We start from the raw sequence: 19,102 nt of genomic DNA, 5'->3' as shown, positions 1-19,102 counted from the left end.
TAGGTATTATGGCGACGATGGGATAGGAAAAGGCTAGGAGTGGAAAGGAAGTGGCCCTGGCGTTAATTACCGGTACAGCCCCAGCATTTGCCTGGTGTGAAAATGGGAGACCATGGTAAACTATCTTCAGGGCTGTCGACAGTGGTTTTCGAACCCACAACTTCCCGGATGCAAACTCACAGCTGCGCGCCCCTAACAGCACGGCTAACTCGCCCGGTCGTACCGAGTATAACAGCCTGCCTGAATATTGGCGGGAAGTAGCTGGGGAGTTGGATAACTTTCTTCATAAGTATGCCATTACTCTGGTTCATACATTTTCTGATGCTACAGGTACGTAACAAAATGGTTCATCATAGCAGTCAATCCCTACCCTGAGGCACTGATTGGAATGCGTAGTGTGTATATTTAACGGAACAATGGCAAAGGAGTGTTCATGGCTGTCTGCGGCCTGGTCATTCCAGCACTGGAACTTTGGACTGTTAGATCGGCATGGTAGGTACTGTTCGTTAAAAGTGAGAACATGTGCGGTTTTTCATTTGATCGAGTATTTTATATGATAACAATGATTTTAAATGCTACATTCCTACTGAAGTTTTTGTAATGGCCTAAGTTAACTGTAGTTAAGAAAATCACAAAGACAGTCTTTCTGAGAATCCCGTAGCGAAGCATGAGTACATGAGCTAGTAAAATAAACCGCTCATTTGAAATCTTTCCTGGATTCGTTTTCAAGAGCTATATTTTCCTTTGTAGAACTTAAAATCAGATTACAGTAGATTCTCCTAGCATATAAATAAATATCAAACACATTTGAAATAAACGATGGGAATGATATTGACCATGCAAGTGTTCACCTCTATAATAAGGTCAATAATGCACGGAAGTATATCATTCGTATCGCCAGACATCCCGCGCACTTGCCTACGTGCGACAATGATGCTGGTAACATTGTCAGCAATGACAACGGCAGATGTAATTTACCGCCAAGTAGCGGTCCTGCATCTTGCTGTGTGGCCCAGAACATCAATAATAATAATAATAATAATAATAATAATAATAATAATAATAATAATAATAATAATAATAATAATAATGTTCTGGACCGTCGTCAAAATGTGCGTCCCGCGCTGGAAACGGTAATGACAACGAATGCCGTCCGCCCGCGGGTTCAGTACCGCCAAGGCACCCAAGACGACACCACTCCAGATCTCCTCATATATTTGATGGATATTAAAAATGCTTATAGGAATAGATGGCAAGGACTCAGGGACCCAACTGACCGGCTGGAATACGTGAACCTTGCCGGGATGAGTGGCTCAGACGGTTGAGGCGCTGGCCATCTGACTCTAACTTGGCAGGTTCGATCCTAGCTCAGTCCGGTGGTATTTGGAAGTGCTCAAATACGTGATCCCCGTGTCGGTAGATTTACTGGCACTTAAAAGAACTCCTGCGGGACAAAATTCCGGCACCTCGGCGTCTCAGAAAACAGAAAAAGTAGTTAAAACCAAAAAACCATACCCGTGCCACTTAACGCCCTTGAAATGCCTTGGCCTGCCCAGCGACCGCTGCTCAGCCCGAATGCCTGCAGATTAGAGGGGCCGTGTAGTCAGCACGACGCATCCTCTCGGCCGTTATACTGGGCTTTCAAGACCGGAGCCGTCAGATAGCTCCTCAATTCTAATCACGTAGGCTGAGTGGACCTCGAACCAGCCCTCAGGTCGAGATATAAATCCCTGACTACACCACGGGGCCGGCAAAGAAAAAGTAGTTAGTGGGACGTAAAGCCAATAACATTATTATTATTATTATTATTATTATTATTATTATTATTTAATACGTGGACCTAGCCCTGGAAGTACGAAATCGATTGTTGGAAAGAAAGTTTGAAAAATGGGAGGAACTTTGCCGTAATCTCTCAGAAAACGAGTCAGATCGCGAATTTTGGCGGATTATATAGAAAACGTTAAGCATTCTATTATAAATTTCAGTATAATACCGTAGCGAAGCACGGGTATCTTGCTAGTATATAGGTGTATAAAAAGTAACTTGTCCTGACTGACTGACAGACTCATCATCGCCGAGTCAAAACTACTGGACACAAAGGAACGAAATTTTGGGGTTACATTTATATTAGAAGTAGGTGCTAACTAACGGAGGATTTTTGGATATTCCGCCTCTAAGAGTGTGAAAAGGGGGTTGAATTGTTTAAATGTATCTCTGTATCTCAATGACTTAACAGTTTACAGACGTAAACATTGGTATTTGGTATCTGCTTTAAAAATAAGGAAACACGTACCTTTTCGGGAAATCCCCTTAAGGGGGTGGAAAACGGTGAAAAATGGGGTTGAATAACTTTTATTTGAGTACTTATATCTCAAAAACTGAAGATTTTCCAGACATGAAAATTGGTATTTGGAAACTCATTTCAAAACAAAGAAACTCTGGAAAATCCACTTAAGGGGGATGAACAGGAGTGACAAGTGGGTGAATCTTAAAAGGAGTATATCTAAAAAGTGTAACATGTTAGAGACGTGCGAATTGGTATTTTTAGTCTCTTTTAAACAATAAAGAAATACCTTAATATTGTTTTTGGAAAAACCACTTAAGGGGTTTAAAAAGTACTCAAAATGGGTTTGAATTCTGTTTATTAGGACACTGATATCTCAAAAACTGAAGATGTTTCACACGTGAAATCTGGTATTTGGAATCTCCTTTAATAATAAAGGAACACATATTTGTCGGTTACCGGAAAATCCAACTAACGGGGTTGTAAAAAGGACTGAAGACGGGGTGGAATTTTCTTTGTAAGGATACTTATAGCTAAAAAACTGAAGATGTTACAGGCATGAACAATTCTTTGTTTTCGGAAAATCCATTAAAGAGGAGGAAGGGGGAATTTTTCTTTCTGTGTAAAATGCCTGTACTGTATCTCAAAAACTAAAGGTGTTACAGGCGTGAAAACTGGTATTTGGAACCCCTATTAAAAATTAATAAACACGTATTATTTTGTTTTCAGAAAAACCAATAAGGGAGTGGCTGAAAAGAAGTGAAATAGAAGTAGAATTATTTTTATGAGGATACTTATATCTCATAAACTGAAGATGTTACAGAGATGAACGTTGGTGCTTTAATCTCCTTTTAAAATAAAGAAACAAGTATATTTTCGTTTTCGGAATATCCACTTAAGCGGGAAGTGAAAAGAAGAAAAAAACTGCTTGGATTATTTTTATGGGAGTACTTATGTCTCAAAAACTAATGTTACATACGTGATAATTGGCATTTGGAATCTCAAAACAAGAACACGTATTTTTTCGAAAAATCCATTTAAAGGGGGGAGAAAAGTAAAAAAAAAAGGTTATTTTTATGAGAATACCTGTATCTCAGTAACTCTCAATAACTGAAGATGTTTCACACGTGAAAATTGTTATTTGAATTATCCCTTAAAATCAAAGAAACATGTATTTGTTTCCTTTCGGAAAATTCACTTAGGAGGGGGTTAAACGGACTGGAAAGGGTGTTAAATTCCTTTTATGGGAACACATATCTCAAAAAACGGATGTTACAGACGTGATAATTGGTGTCTGGAATCTCCTTTAAAAATAAAGAAACCCATATGTTTTGTTTTTGGTATATCCGCATAGGGAGGGGGGAAGCGGTGAAAAGAACTGAAAAAGGAGTGGAATTCTCATTACGAGTATATATCCCAAACTGAAGAGTTTGGAGACGTGAAAATTGGTATTTGGAATTTCCTTTATAAATAACGGAACACGTTTCTTTCCGGGAAAATCTACATAAGTGGTGGAGGGTGAAATGAAGTGAAGAAGAGGTTGCTGAATTACTTTTATGAGGATACTTATATTTCAGAAACTGAAGATATAACAAACGCCAAACTTGGTATTTCGAATCCCCTTTAAAAATGAATAAATACATATTATTTTGGAAAAGCCACTTAATGGGTGTGTCTGGCGGGGGGGGGGGTAGCTGGAAAAGGGGTTGATTTATTTGTATAAGTATATTTATATCTCCAAAACCGCAGATTTGAAGATATAGAAATTGGTATTTGAAATCTTTAAAAAAAGAAACACGTAATTTTTCCCACTTGAGAGTGGGTTGTTTCTCACATGGACAGTTGTATGTCACATGATCCAGAGTTAGTTGTACCAATGGTTTGGTCATCTTAGACCCAAAAGGCAATAACACAAGCGAGTTTTGCAAAGAGATACTTGAATAAATGAAACTCAAATTTTCGCTGAGTTTTTATACCTTAGGAATTTCCAGAAAATGTCTTAGTGTAGTGACAAGGAACGATTACTTGTATCAAAATACGAAATCCACGCGAGGAAAGCTGCGGGTAACAGGTAGTGTCGTACATAAGGAAATCCTTCAATTAATATTTACCACATTGACCGTCATGTCTTGACGAGTTTCATCTAGTTAATTTTAATAACGGTACCATAATTGATGCATTTCCTTTATTTCAAATATGCCTTTGAAATTATCCCAATGGTCGAAGTACCGCATATTAACTACTTTTACTTCCTCCTGACAATCATCTGATCACTCGGAACGTCATTATAACCAACATTTTTAACAATACCAGCAGTATCAGTGTTCACAGTCCTTAGTCAGAAATTAGAAGGAATATGTTTTAGGGTGCTTATTACCGAATTCATGAGACCACACCAGTGGATCGTTGGTACGGTGCTTCATGTCGGAATATATTTGCAACTGGTTAAATGGTTCCTTTCCAGTCCTCCAGAGTAACAGCGAGATGTCACTAGTCTAGAATGCTGTTAACTACACTTAATGCAGCTTAAATTCGAGTATTTCGAGTATATGAACAAGTCTACGCCATTGGATAGCGCTGGTTAATTCCGTTTAAATAATGTCATTCATGAAACAAATCAACATTTAAAAACATTGTCTTCTTCCGTTACACCTTGACACGTTGGCTGAATGGTCAGCGTACTGGCATTCGGTTCAGAGGATCCCGCGTTCGATTCCCGGGCTGGTCAGGGATTTTAACCTTCATTGGCTAATTCCAATGGCTCGGGGGCTGGGTGTTTGTGCTGCCCCCAACATCTCTGCAACTCACACACCACACATAACACTATCCTCCACCACAATAAAAAGCAGTTACCTACACATGGCAGATGACGCCCACACTCATCGGAGGGTCTGCCTTACAAGGGTTGCACTCGGCTAGAAATAGCCAGACGAAATGAATTAAACCTCTTTTCCCAAAACTCTGGTGGAGTCTTGGGTGGGATTTGTCACATATATGCATCTGATCCAGTTTTATGGCCGGATACTTTAGCTGATTTCGACTCTAAGGCCTACTTATACGGCTGTCGGATAACCGACATCTAGCAGACTCCAACAAGAATGTGAATCCTTTTCTCATATGCCCGACAAGCACACAACAGCAGTTGTGTGCACGTCGCGGGCTGGAATGGTTCGTAATAAATCACTAGAGTTTACGGTCTTGCATAGTAGTGATGGGACATTCGATTCATTTTATTGAATCGATTCATTTGATTCCGTTCACGTTACTGAATCGATACAGTGATCCGATTCACGGCTCATTGGTCACCGCTCCTACTGAATCTGTGTAGTATGTGCTGGTAAGACAGCAGCAACAGCATTCAGTGCTTGCAGCTGCCATCTGGTCTTCATACTATGAACTCCTTTCTTAGAAAAAATGCTAGTTACTCTAATACATCGAAGGTTTCCGGCGACGCAGGGTGGGAAAGGTAAGGATTAGGAAGGTAGCAGCCATGGCCTGAATTAAGGAACAGTCCCAGCATTTCCTGGTGTGAAAATGGGGAAACTACGGAAAAACCATCTTAACGGCTGCCGACGGTGGGATTCGAACCCACCATCCCCCGAATGCAAGCGCATAGCCACGCGATATTTTTTTTTTTTTTTTTTTTTTGCTAGGGGCTTTACGTCGCACCGACACAGATAGGTCTTATGGCGACGATGGGATAGGAAAGGCCTGGGAGTTGGAAGGAATCGGCCGTGGCCTTAATTAAGGTACAGCCCCAGCATTTGCCTGGTGTGAAAATGGGAAACCACGGAAAACCATCTTCAGGGCTGCCGATAGTGGGATTCGAACCTACTATCTCCCACGCGATATTAACCGCACGACAACTCGCTCAGTCATTTAAAAAAAAAGTATTTTTCTATCGGCTGAGGATTTTTTTAATCGTCATATTTTGTATAGGCTACCCCAGATGTACAGTAGCCCGCTGGTTTTCTGATTCAACATACTGTTATTGCGCCTGTCCACATATGATTGAAGTCTTGTGCAACGATGTGACATATGAACTGAGAAAATACTGAGCCGTTCTTCCCAATATACAGTAAAACAGGTACTTTTGAGTGGTCATGAGCATGACTCATAGTCATAGGGCAGGCTAGATTAGAGTTTAATTGTCAAATGTCAATTAAGTTAAAATACTGAGATTCATTAAACTAATAGATAGTATAACCTAATAGCCTACCTACTTACTAGCTACTTCAGAATTATGTTGTGACTACCTTTTTAACACTGCAAATAAATCCATCTATTATTTAAACCTCCCTGTAAGAAGAGGACAGTGAATGCAAATGGGTATTATTTTCAAATGAGCTGAGCTCGAGAGTCCATTATAGCATACGATTCTTTCAGTGTAGCATGGCTCACTGTATGTCTCGCTGGAGTGAGCCGATAAGGAGCCGTGCATATCTTGTGTCTCACTGAGCCGGCTCGTTCACGATTCTTTCCGTGTGTCATGGCTCACTGTATGTCTCGCTGCAGCGGAAGCTCGGCTCTCCGCGTGTCCAGTGAGCCGATAAGGAGCCGTGTGTATCATGTGTCTCACTGAGCCGCGCTCGTTCATGATTCTTTCGATGTGCCATGATTCACTGTCTCTCTGCAGCGGAAGCTCGGCTCCCCGTCAACGTCCAGTGAGTGCGCCACTCAGCACTGTCCGCTGGGAGTAAGCTAAATCGTGTGCCATAAGCTCGCCGTTCCTGTGAATCGATTCACTCGGACACTTGAATGAATCGATACACTGCTTCGAATCATGCATTCAGTAGCCAACACTATTGCATAGGCGTTTGAAGAAACGGAGAAGAAATACACTGCAATGGGTTCATGCAATCAATATTAAAAGAGACGAGGTTGGGACATTCACAGTACTTTGTGAAGATTTAGGAAATGACGGGGACTCGTTCTTCAACTGTTTTTGGATGACCGTGCCAACTGTTGACGAACTACAATATAAGAATAAAAGAATCCATTCAGCGTCGCAACACATTCTTCATAGAACGTATCCAGCCTATTCAAAACAAGGAAGCACAAAACTCGAAGACTGCAAACAGCTGCCGTGCTGGCTAGATGTGTAATCCTTCACTGATTCGCAGCTCCCACTACCATCACAATCTGGTTTTGCCAGCACCGACAGCCGGTCAGCACAGTGGTAACTGCAGGCGGTGTCGTGCCAGATGCGACCGTGCCGCATGCGACCCGTGCCCCTAGCGACCGCATAATCTGTAACCGTGTCGGATGCGACCGGTGTTGACAACCCAATTTTGATTTTATAAGCTATATCATCATCCGAGATCAGGTAAGTGAAATCAGAACCAGAAAAGGTTAGAAAATAGGCGAAAAATTGACAGCACTGCTTACCGGGTAGTTAATTAAATTCCTTTTTGTTCTGTTCAAATAGCGAACTTACATAATCACAAACCGTGTACAACATTTAATTACTGTGCCTGTCCGGGGCTTCAGTGCACAATTAATAATAATAATAATAATAATAATAATAATAATAATAATAATAATAATAATCATAATAATAATTCGTGAGTGTATCGGCCGAATGGAAAATACGTGATGAGATCTTCGACGAACGGCCCTAGAATCGAATTCTCATCATCCCTACTTCAGAATAACCACGGCTATAATTTTAGAGCATTCCAGGTCTATGGTACGTTCGGATTAATGGGCATTAATAAATTATTTATAAGTAGGGGTCTCAATATAGAAGAGGAATACAACGTCACTACTAAATCAGAAGAATGATGTTTTAAAGTTTTATGCATATCAGATTTATTATCAACTGAGAAAGAACATCCACAACTAAAACGAAATATGCCGTATATCATCTGAATCACAAAAATTTAAAAAAAGGCGGGATTCATATTGATGAAATTATTATTTAATTGCCTTGTGGAATTAGTATTCCACACCAATAATCCCGATATTTAGAGGCCTTTCACTTGTTACTACCTCTATTATTCACAACATTGTTAGGCATTTATTAATTAATTAATCAATTGATTATACATAATAATCGGCACTATAATGATCACCCCTCTGGATATCATCCCAGCTTTCTATACATGAACTGGAGTTTTGAAATATTATAATTTCTTGTGATCATATCATTACGCGATCAAGGATTAAGACAGTATGTTAATTATGACAAGCACATTCCAAGATATCTGAAAGTCATGTTCAGCCCTAATAACTAACTTCATTATTATTTACAAAGGTGTAACTAATCGCATAGGCATATTTCGCCGGGATTAAAAATAAATACCATTTGATCTATTAACATAAAATAATACTGGGCTTATGGATGACGCGTGGACAATAACACGACATTTTACATGTAATAAATAATAATACACTCAACTACTACCAAACATATAATATGACCCTTTATCTATATATATAAAGTAGCTTGTCCTGACTGACTGACTGACTGACTGACTGACTGATTCATCATCGCCGAGCCAAAACTACTGGACATAAAGAAATGAAATTTTGGAGATATATTCATATTAAGATGTAGGTGCTCGCTAAGAGAGGATTTTTTGATATTCCGTCGCTAAGGGGGTGAAAAGGGGGGTTAAATTTTAAAATGAGTGTGTCTATATCTCAAAACTTTAAAAGTTTACAGATGTGAAAATTGGTACTTAGAATCTTCTTTAAAAATAAGGAAACACGTATTTTTTTGTTTTGAGACAATCCCAATAGGAGGGGCACAAAAGGGTGAAAAAGGGGTTGAATGCCTTTAATCGGGATACCGGTACTTATATCTCAGAAACTGAAGATATTACAGACATGAAAATTGGTACTTTTGATCTCTTTTAAAAATAAAGAAACACGTATTTTTTTGTTTGGGGGAAATCCAATTAATGGGAGGGTGAAAAGGGGGTGAATTTTTAAAATGGGTGCATCTATATCTCAAAACTCTTAAAGTTTACAGATGTAAAAATTGGTACTTAGAATCTTCATTAAAAACAAAGGAACACGTATTTTTTTGTTTTCGGAAAATCCCAATAGGAGGGGTGAAAAGGGGTGAAAACGTGGTTGAATGACTTTCATGAGGAAACTTATATCTCAGAAACTGAAGATATTACAGACCTGAAAATTGGTGTTTAGGATCTCCTTTAAAAATGAAGAAATACATACTTTTTGTTTTTGGAAAATCCAATTAATGGGGGGTGTGAAAAGGGGGTGAATTTTTAAAATGAGTCTATCTATATCTCAAAACTTTTAAAGTTTAAAGATGTAAAAATTGGCATTTAGAATCTCCTTTAAAAATAAAGAAACACGTATTTTTTTGTTTTCGGAAAATCCCAATTGGAAGAGTGGAAAAGGGTGAAAAAGCGGTTGAATGCCTTTAATGAGGCTACTTATATTTCAGAACCTGAAGATATTACAGACCTGAAAATTGGTATTTGGGATTTACTTTAAAAATAAAGAAACAGGTATTTTTTTGATTTTGGAAAATCCAAATAATAGAGGGTGAAAAGGGGGGGAGAATTTTTAAAATGAGTGTGTCTACATCTTAAAACTTTAAAAGTTTACAGATGTAAAAAAATGGTATTTAGAATCTTCTTTAAAAATACAAGAAGACGTATTTTTTGCTTTCTTTAAATCCCAATAGGAGGGGTGTAAATGGGTGAATAATGGGATGAATGCCTTTATTGAGGATACATATATCTCAGAAACTGAAAATATTACGGAACTGAAAATTTGTACATGGGAGCTCCTTTAAAAATAAGGAAACACGTATTTTTTTGTTTTTGGAAAATCCAATTAATGGGGGTTAAACAGGAGTGACAAACTGGGGTGAATTTTTTGAAAGACTATATCTACAGAATATCTGAGAAACGTAAAATGTTATAGACGTAAAAAGTGGGTATTTGGAATCTCCTGTAAATGTAAAGAAAGATAGGTGATTTGTTTTCGGATACTCCACGTAAGGGGAAATAAAAAGGGGTGAAATTTTAAAAAGCGAATTTCTACAGTATATCTCAAAAACTTAACATGTTACAGAAGTGAAAAATTGTATTTTTATCTCTATTAAAAATAAAGAAACGTGTATTTTCAGCTTTCGGGAATACCACTTGGGTGGAACGGGGGGGGGGGGGGTAAAAGTGACTGAAAATGGTGTTGAATTCTTTTAATTAGGCTACTGATATCTCAAAAATGAAGATATTACAGACGTGAAATCTGCTTTGGAATCTGCTTTAAAAGTAAAGAAACACGTATTCTCGGAAAATCCAATGAAGGGGGGGGGGGGGTGAAAGAATTGAAAAATTAATTGAATTAATTGTATGAGAATACATACATCTAATAGAAACTAAAGTTGTTATGGACGTGAAAATTGGTATTTGAATCTCCTTAAACAAAGAAAAACGCGTTTGGGTGGCGGGAGTGAAAAGGAGTTGAATTCCTTTCATGAAGACACATAAATCAAAAACTGAAGAAGTTAGAGTTGTGATAATTACTATTTAGAAGATCATTTACTATTAAGGAAACAAGTATATTTTGCCGGAAAATTCACTTACGGGGTGGGGGGGGGGAGGGGAGTGTGAAAGGAAGTGAAAATAAAGTGAATTTTTTTATGGAGATACTTATATCTCAAAACTGAATGTAACAGATGTGAACATTGGTGTTTGGAATATCTTTTAAACATAAAGAAACACGTCTTCTTTTTTTTTTGGGGGGGGGTGTAAATATACTTAACGGCGGTGGGGTGTAAAAGGAGGTGAGATCAATTGATTTTACTGTTCATAATGTACTTAAGGAGCCTCCGTTGCTCAGGCGGCAGCGCGCCGGCCTCTCGCAGCTGGGTTCCGTGGTTCAAATCCCGGTCACTCCATGTGACATTCGTGCTTGACAAAACGGAGGCGGGACAGGTTTTTCTCCGGATACTTCGATTTTCTCTCTCATCATTCATTCCAGCAACACTGTCCAATATTTCATTTCATTTGTCATTCAACGATCATTGCCCCAGAGGTGTGCTTCGGCAGCCGGCACAATTCCTATTGTCGCTGCTAGATGGGGCTTTATTCATTCCATTCCTGACCCTGTCGAATGACTGGAAACAGGCTATATAGTTTCGATGTAGTTATTCTGATCATAAACCGATCATTTTTAATCTTTCCTGGGCTGGTTTTCAACAGCCATCTTTTCCTTCGGAGAACGTTCTTAGATTACAGTAGATCCTCCTGGCATGTAAATAAAAATTTAAACACATTTGAAATAAACGATAGGAATGAGATGGACCGTCAAATTGTTCACCTCTATAATAAGGTCAACAATGCACGGAAGTATGTCATTGGTATCGCCAGAAATCCCGCACACTTGCCTACGCGCGACGATGGTGCTGGTCACATTGTAACAATGACACTGGCAGCAGATGTAATTTACCGCCAAGTAGCGATCTTGCAGCTTGCTGTGGGGTTCAGAACATCTTTTAATAATAATAATAATAATAATAATAATAATAATAATAATAATGTTCTGGACCGTTGTCAAATGTGCGGACCCCCCTGGAAAATGGTCCTGGACGGGTAATGACTAAGAATGCAGTCCGGCCGCGGGTTCAGTACCGCCAAGGCACCTAAGACGACACCACGCCGGATCTCCTGAAGGATTTGATCCATATTAAAAACGCTTATAGGAAAAGATGGCAAAGATTTAGGGACCCAACTGACGGGGTGGAATATCTGGACCTAGCCCGGGAAGTACGAAATCGATTGCTGGAAAGAAAGATTGAAAAATGTGAGGAAACATACCGTAATCTATTAGAAAACGAGTCAGATCGCGAATTTTGGCGGATTCTCGCAGAAAACGAGTCAGATCGCGAATTTCGGCGGATTATATATCTAAAACAATTAGCATTCAATTATAAATTTCAGTATAATACCGTAGCGAAGCACGGGTATCTTGCTAGTCTATATATATAAAATAACTTGTCCTGACTGACTGACTGATTCATCATCGCCGAGCCAAAACTACTGGACATAAAGAAATGAAATTTTGGGGATACATTCATATTAAGATGTAGGTGCTCGCTAAGAGAGGATTTTTGGATATTCCGTCGCTAAGGGGGTGAAAAGGGGGGTGAAATTTTAAAATGAGTGTATCTATATCTCAAAACTCTAAAAGTTTACAGATGTAAAAATTGGTATTTAGAATCTTCTTTAAAAATAAGGAAACACGTATTTTATTGTTTTCAGAAAATCTCAATAGGAGGGATGAAAAAGGGTGAAAATGGGGGAAAATGGGTTGAATGCCTTTAATCAGGATACCGGTACTTATATCTCAGAAACTGAAGATATTACAGACCTGAAAATTGGTACTTTTGATCTCTTTTAAAAACAAAGAAACACGCATTTTTTGTTTTTGGAAAATCCAATTAATGGGAGGGTGAAAAGGGGGTGAATTTTTAAAATGAGTGAATCTATATCTCCAAACTTTTAAAGTTTGTAGATGTAAAAACTGGTATTTAGAATCTTCATTAAAAATAAAGAAACACGTATTTTTTTGTTTTCGGAAAATCGCAATAGGAGGAGTGAAGGGGTTAAAAAAGGGTTGAATGCCTTTAATGAGGCTACTTATATCTCAGAGACTGATTATATTACAGACCAGAAAATTGATGTTTGGGATCTCCTTTAAAAATAAAGAAACACGTATTTTTTTGTTTCTGGAAAACCCAATTAGGGGGAGGTGAAAAGGGGGTAATATTTTAAAATGAGTGTATCTATATCTCAAAACTTTTAAAGGTTATAGATGTAAAAATTGGTATTTAGAATCTCCTTTAAAAATAAAGAAACACGTATACTTTGTTTTCGGAAAATCCTAATAGGAAGGGTGGAAAAGGTTGAAAAAGGGGTCGAATGCATTTCATGAGTCTACTTATATTTCAGAACCTGAAGATATTACAGACCTGAAAATTGGTATTTTGGATCTACTTTAAAAGTAAAGAAACACGTATTTTTTCGTTTTTGGAAAATCCAAATATTGGGGGGTGAAAAGGGGGGTGAATTTTTTAAAATGATTGTGTCTACATCTTAAAACTTTAAAATTTACAGATGTAAAAATTGGTAGTTAGAATCTCCTCTAAAAATAAAGGAACACGTATTATTCTGTTTCCTCCAAATCCTAATAAGAGGGGTGTAAAAGGGTGAAAAATGGGTTGAATGCCTTTAATGAGGATACATATATCTCAGAAACGAAGGATATTACAGAACTGAAAATTTGTATATGGGATCTCCTTTAAAAATAAAGAAACACGTATTTTTTAGTTTTTGGAAAATCCAATTAATGGCGGTTAAACAGGAGTGACAATTTGGGGTGAATTTTTTGAAAGACTATATCTACAGAATATCTTGGAAACGTAAAATGTTACAGAAGTAAAAGGTTGGGTGTTTGGAATCTCCTGTAAATGTAAAGAAACATAGGTGATTTGTTTTTGGAAACTCCACTTAAGGGGAACTCAAAAGGGGTGAAATTTAAAAAAAAGAATTTGTACAGTATATCTAAAAAACTTAACATGTTACAGTAGTGAAAAATGGTATTTTTTATCTCTATTAAACATAAAGAAACGTGTATTTTCAGTTTTCGGAAATACCACTTGGGTGGAGGGGGGGAGTAAAAGTGACTGAAAATGGTGTTGAATTCTTTTAATTAGGCTACTGATATCTCAAAAATGAAGATGTTACAGACGTGAAATTTGATATTTGCAATCTGCTTTAAAAGTAAAGAAACACGTAATCTCGGAAAATCCAATGAAGGGGGGAGGGGGTGAAAGAATTGAAAAATTAATTGACATAATTGTATGAGAGTACATACATCTAATAAAAACTAAAGTTGTTACAGACGTGAAATTTCGTATTTGGATCTCCTTTAAAAACAAAGAAAAACGCGTTTTGGTGGGGAAACCATCTTGGAGGGCGGGAGGGTAAAGCAGTTGGATTCCTTTCATGAGGACACATAAATCAAAAACTGAAGAAGTTAGAGTCGTGATAATTGGTATTTAGAAGATCCTTTACTATTAAAGAAACAAGTATTTTTTGCGGGAAATTCACTTAGGGGGGGGGGAGTATTGTGAAATGAAGTGAAAAAAAAAGAAATTATTTTTATGGGGATACTTATATCTCAAAACTGAAGGTAATAGACGTGAACATTGGTGTTTGGAATCTCCTTTATACATAAAGAAACAAGCATTCTTTTATTTTTTTGTGGGGGGGGGGGTGGCGGTAAATAAACTTAACGGCGGTGGGGTGTAGAAGGAGGTGAGACCAATTGATTTTACTATTATTAATGTACTTATAAGGATCCTCCGTTGCTCAGGCGGCAGCGCGCTGGCCTCTTACAGCTGGGTTCCGTGGTTCAAATCCCGGTCACTCCATGTGATATTCGTGCTGGACAAAACGGGGGCGGGACAGGTTTTCCTCCGGATACTCCGGTTTTCCCTGTCATCAGCCATTCCAGCAACACATAATAGTAATAATAATAATAATAATAATAATAATAATAATAATAATAATAATAATAATAATAATCCGGAACGTCGTCAAATGTGTGGACCGCGCTGGAAACGGCTCCTGGACGGGTAATGACTAAGAATGCAGTCCGGCCGCGGGTCTAGTGCCGTCAAGGCACCCAATATAACACCACGCCGGATCTCGTGAAGGATTTTATCCATATTAAAAATATTATAGGAAAAGATGGCAAAGATTTACGGACCCAACTGACCGGGAGGAATACCTGAGCCTAGCCCGGGAAGTACGAAATCGATTGCTGGAAAGGAAGATTGAAAAATGGGAGGAAACGTGCCGTAAAATAATAGAAAACCAGTCAGATCGGGAATTTTGGTGGATTCTCGCAGAATACGAGTCAGATCGCGAATTTCGGCGGATTATATATCTAAAACAATAAGCATTCAATTATAAATTTCAGTATAATACCGTAGCGAAGCACGGGTATCTTGCTAGTCATATATACAAGATTATATGGAGGGAATGGTCCTTCCATTACCAAAATAATAGCAATGATACACGTTGCCCTAGATGGGGGTCGAACTCATGGTCTTCTCACTGTAGGATGCATGTTTTGAATTTCTAGATCGGACAGAATTAACAAAAATAAAATTGGGAGGAAGTCTATTGTTCCAACAATATTAATTCAGTCGCGGTGACAATTAGCTACTCAATGCGTAAATGTCCGTCGGATATTGTTAGAAAGTAAATGGCTATTGAACACTCCACAGTCAAGGCTTGTAACGTGCCCACAGCTTCATCAACCCTTGTATCCAGCTGGCACTTTCTCTAGCGTAACGGTACTTTCGTACGCCTCCCTTTCATACAGTCGGGGGAAGATATCTCTCTTTAATAAGCTGCCTCGATATAAAATTCGGGCCAACACGGCTTCTTCAAGCTCAACGCTAACATATTAATTCTCACATGGTTCTATTCAACCTAATCCCAATATAACTAGCGTGGTGCAATTCTTCACGCTTTGTATAAATTATCTCTGGCACATATTTATATCGCCTTGACTATCAATCGACAAATATTCACCGACCATCACTTCCGGCTCAATACCGCAAACACTCGCATATATTTACATAAGGGATATTAATTCATGTATTAAAAAAAATACATATTAAATTCACGATCTAGAAATTATACTCGCATCTAAAAACATCATTTGAACTCCTCATATGCTCCGTCTTATACATGACATACAAGTCATCCTCGTATTCTTTGAAGAGGCAGAGCATCTCATTTTATCATAAGATTTGGGATTACCTAGATGGATACCACTTCCATCCATCATAACACTTCTTGAAGACAAAAATAAATCATTACAGGAATCTTATAACAAACATGCATTACTTTCCAAGGGGTTTAAATTAACTGCTGGTCATCATTGCCAGTAACAAACTTCCTACTACACAAGCTAAAAGTTTTAATCCCTTCGAACAGCCTGCAATCATCATTCACATTTTTAATCTACTTGACATGCTAATTCTAACTATATACAGGAGGGAAATGACTTTCAAACATAGTAAATTTGAAAATGCACTTATCTAGGGTGATCATTCTTGTCCGAGGAAGCACACTCATAACAGCTTAAGCCATCATCTTGCTGCCTTTGATGTCGTGAGGAACTTGGTTCGTTTCCGGGATGAACTTCATCTTGTAGACTTCACCACGCATAATAATCCTGGAGGTATCCAACACAATGAGATGCTGGGTAGGTAAGTGACTCGTATATTCTCTTCCCAGACCAGCGATCACTCGTTCCAATATGCAAAGGGGAAAACACTATGGTTATAATTGGTCAACTTGTAATACGCACTACATTCAGGCATGGTTAAATTTATCCCAATATTGCTGAACTATCACGTATTCACTTGCACTGTAATCCAACGTTAAGGGTCACTAACTTGCTTATTTCACATCCCCTCACAATGTAAGACAACTCACATCCACGTTTGTACTTTTAGCAGACGCTGACCAAATTATTATTATTATTATTATTATTATTATTATTATTATTATTATTATTATTATTATTATTATTATTATTATTATTATTATTATTATTATTATTATGCGTGAGTCACAATTTCCTGTACAAATTCACCTTTTCAACGTTCTAATTGTAATTCCAATTGTGCTCCCACAACACTACACTGTATTTGACTAGTAGTGAATTAATGTAGCCACACACGAATCCATCGAACATATATAACAGTAGCTTGAATGCTACGCAGGTCATAACAGGTGGGTTATTCCTCGTTCACTATCCTCGGTGATTACACCATGATACAAAATGTTATAAATACACGAAATTTACACAATAAGTGCACGTCAATAATCACTGCGCTTAAATAATGATATATGCAGTACTTCTGCTATTTAAATCTCACAATTGGGAACATGCATCAATTTCAAAAATTTTTTTTTTTGAAAAGTACACCAATGAAATAGTACGTAAACGTATTACATTGTGGTATGTTGCCTTGTTTTATACCATTAAAAAATATTTAATAGTGCCTTTCCGCTAGGCGAGTGAAACGGCCTCTGACGTAAGCGGCGCAGTGTGACGTCACGATCCAGTACCGCATGGAGCTCTACCAGCCGTTGTGCATCAGCCGTTGCTAAAAGCCGATTGTTTATTATTCATGATCGCGAATAACTTCGAAATGTCAGAAGAAAGGTTCAAAACAGCACAGTCAGACAATCTACCATGTGTAGATGTCATCATTCTTGAAAAATGTGACTTTTGTGGCGGCAGAAATTAGCGGATAACAAGCAAGTTTGTAAGTGGCGTCTTTTATATACGTGCAATGTACTGTAACCCATAGTATTAGGATAACAACGAACCTGGATAGATATCACATCACTTTCAACATTTCCTTCTAGACTGATTCCCCTATTAAAGAATAACATTACATTTTCGGGCTTTCAGCATTAGTAAAGTAAGAAATCGGATTTCAGCACTAACATAAACATATAGGTAGCATTATAGTACTAGTCCTCCGCTTCTGTGATGTAGTGGTTAATGTGTGCCACTCCCGGAGGCCCGGTTTCGATTCCCGGCTCTGCCATGAAAGTTGAAAACAAATAGTACGAGGGTTGGAACGGGGTCTACTCAGCCTCGGGAGGTCAACTTAGTAGAAGGGTTTCGAATCGCACCTCAGCCATCCTCGAAGTGGTTTTTCGTATTTTCATACTTCTCCTCCAGGCACCTAAGGCCACGGCCGTTTCCTTCCCTCTTCCTTGTCTATCCCTTCCGATCCTCCCATCCTCCAACAAGACCCCTGTTGAGCATAACAGGTGAGGCCGCCTGGGCGAGGTAATGGCCCTCCTCACCAGTTTCATCACCATACTCAAAGTCTCACGTTCCAGGACACTGCCCTTGAAGTGGTAGAGGTGAAATCCCTCGCTGAGTCCGAGAGAAAACCAACCCTGAAGGATAAACTGATTAAGAAAGAAAGAAAGAAAGAAGGAAAGAAAGAAAGATCATAGTACTGTAGGTCTATAACCTATCATTTCTGAAAAAAATATATATATTTATGGTTGGGGCAACTGGCCTACCCACTTCCGGGGCCCATGAAAGAGAATTAAATATCTTTGTGGAGGGAAAAAGTTAAACATGATAAAGATAAATATGACTTCATCTAGTTTTCACAAGTTGGGCTGAGTGGTTCAGACGGTTGAGGTGCTGGCCTTCTGACCCCAACTTGGCAGGTACGATCCTGGTTCAGTCCGGTGGTAGTTGAAGGTGCTCAAATACGTCAGCCTCGTGTCGGTAGATTTACTGGCACGTAAAAGAACTCCTGCCGGACTAAATTCCTGCACATCGGCGTCTCCGAAAATCGTAGAAGTAGTTAGCGGGGCGTGAAGCCAATAACATTAATTGCATTTGGCTTTTAACAAGCTGAGCATATCAGGAAAGAAAAGTGTCCTGGTGACATTTTAGTCGCTCAATACAGGAATGTCTTTGGGTGCTGTGACTTTTACTTTTTTTTGTTTTTTTTGTTTTTGCTGTTTGCTTTACGTCACACCGTCACATATAGGTCTTATGGCGACGATGGGACAGGAAAGGCCTAGGAATGGGAACAAAGCGGCCGTGGCCTTAGGTACAGCCTCAGCATTTGTCTGGTGTGAAAATGGGAAACCACGGAAAACCATCTTCAGGGCTGCCAGAAGTGGGGTTCAAAACCTTCTATCTCCCTGATGCGAGCTCACAGCTGCGCGCTCCTAACCGCACGGCCAACTCGCGCGGTATTTTTAC

This window comes from Anabrus simplex, chromosome 2 (assembly GCF_040414725.1).
Source record: "Anabrus simplex isolate iqAnaSimp1 chromosome 2, ASM4041472v1, whole genome shotgun sequence".
NCBI classification, from domain to species: domain Eukaryota; kingdom Metazoa; phylum Arthropoda; class Insecta; order Orthoptera; family Tettigoniidae; genus Anabrus; species Anabrus simplex.
This window is presented reverse-complemented; position numbering follows the sequence as displayed.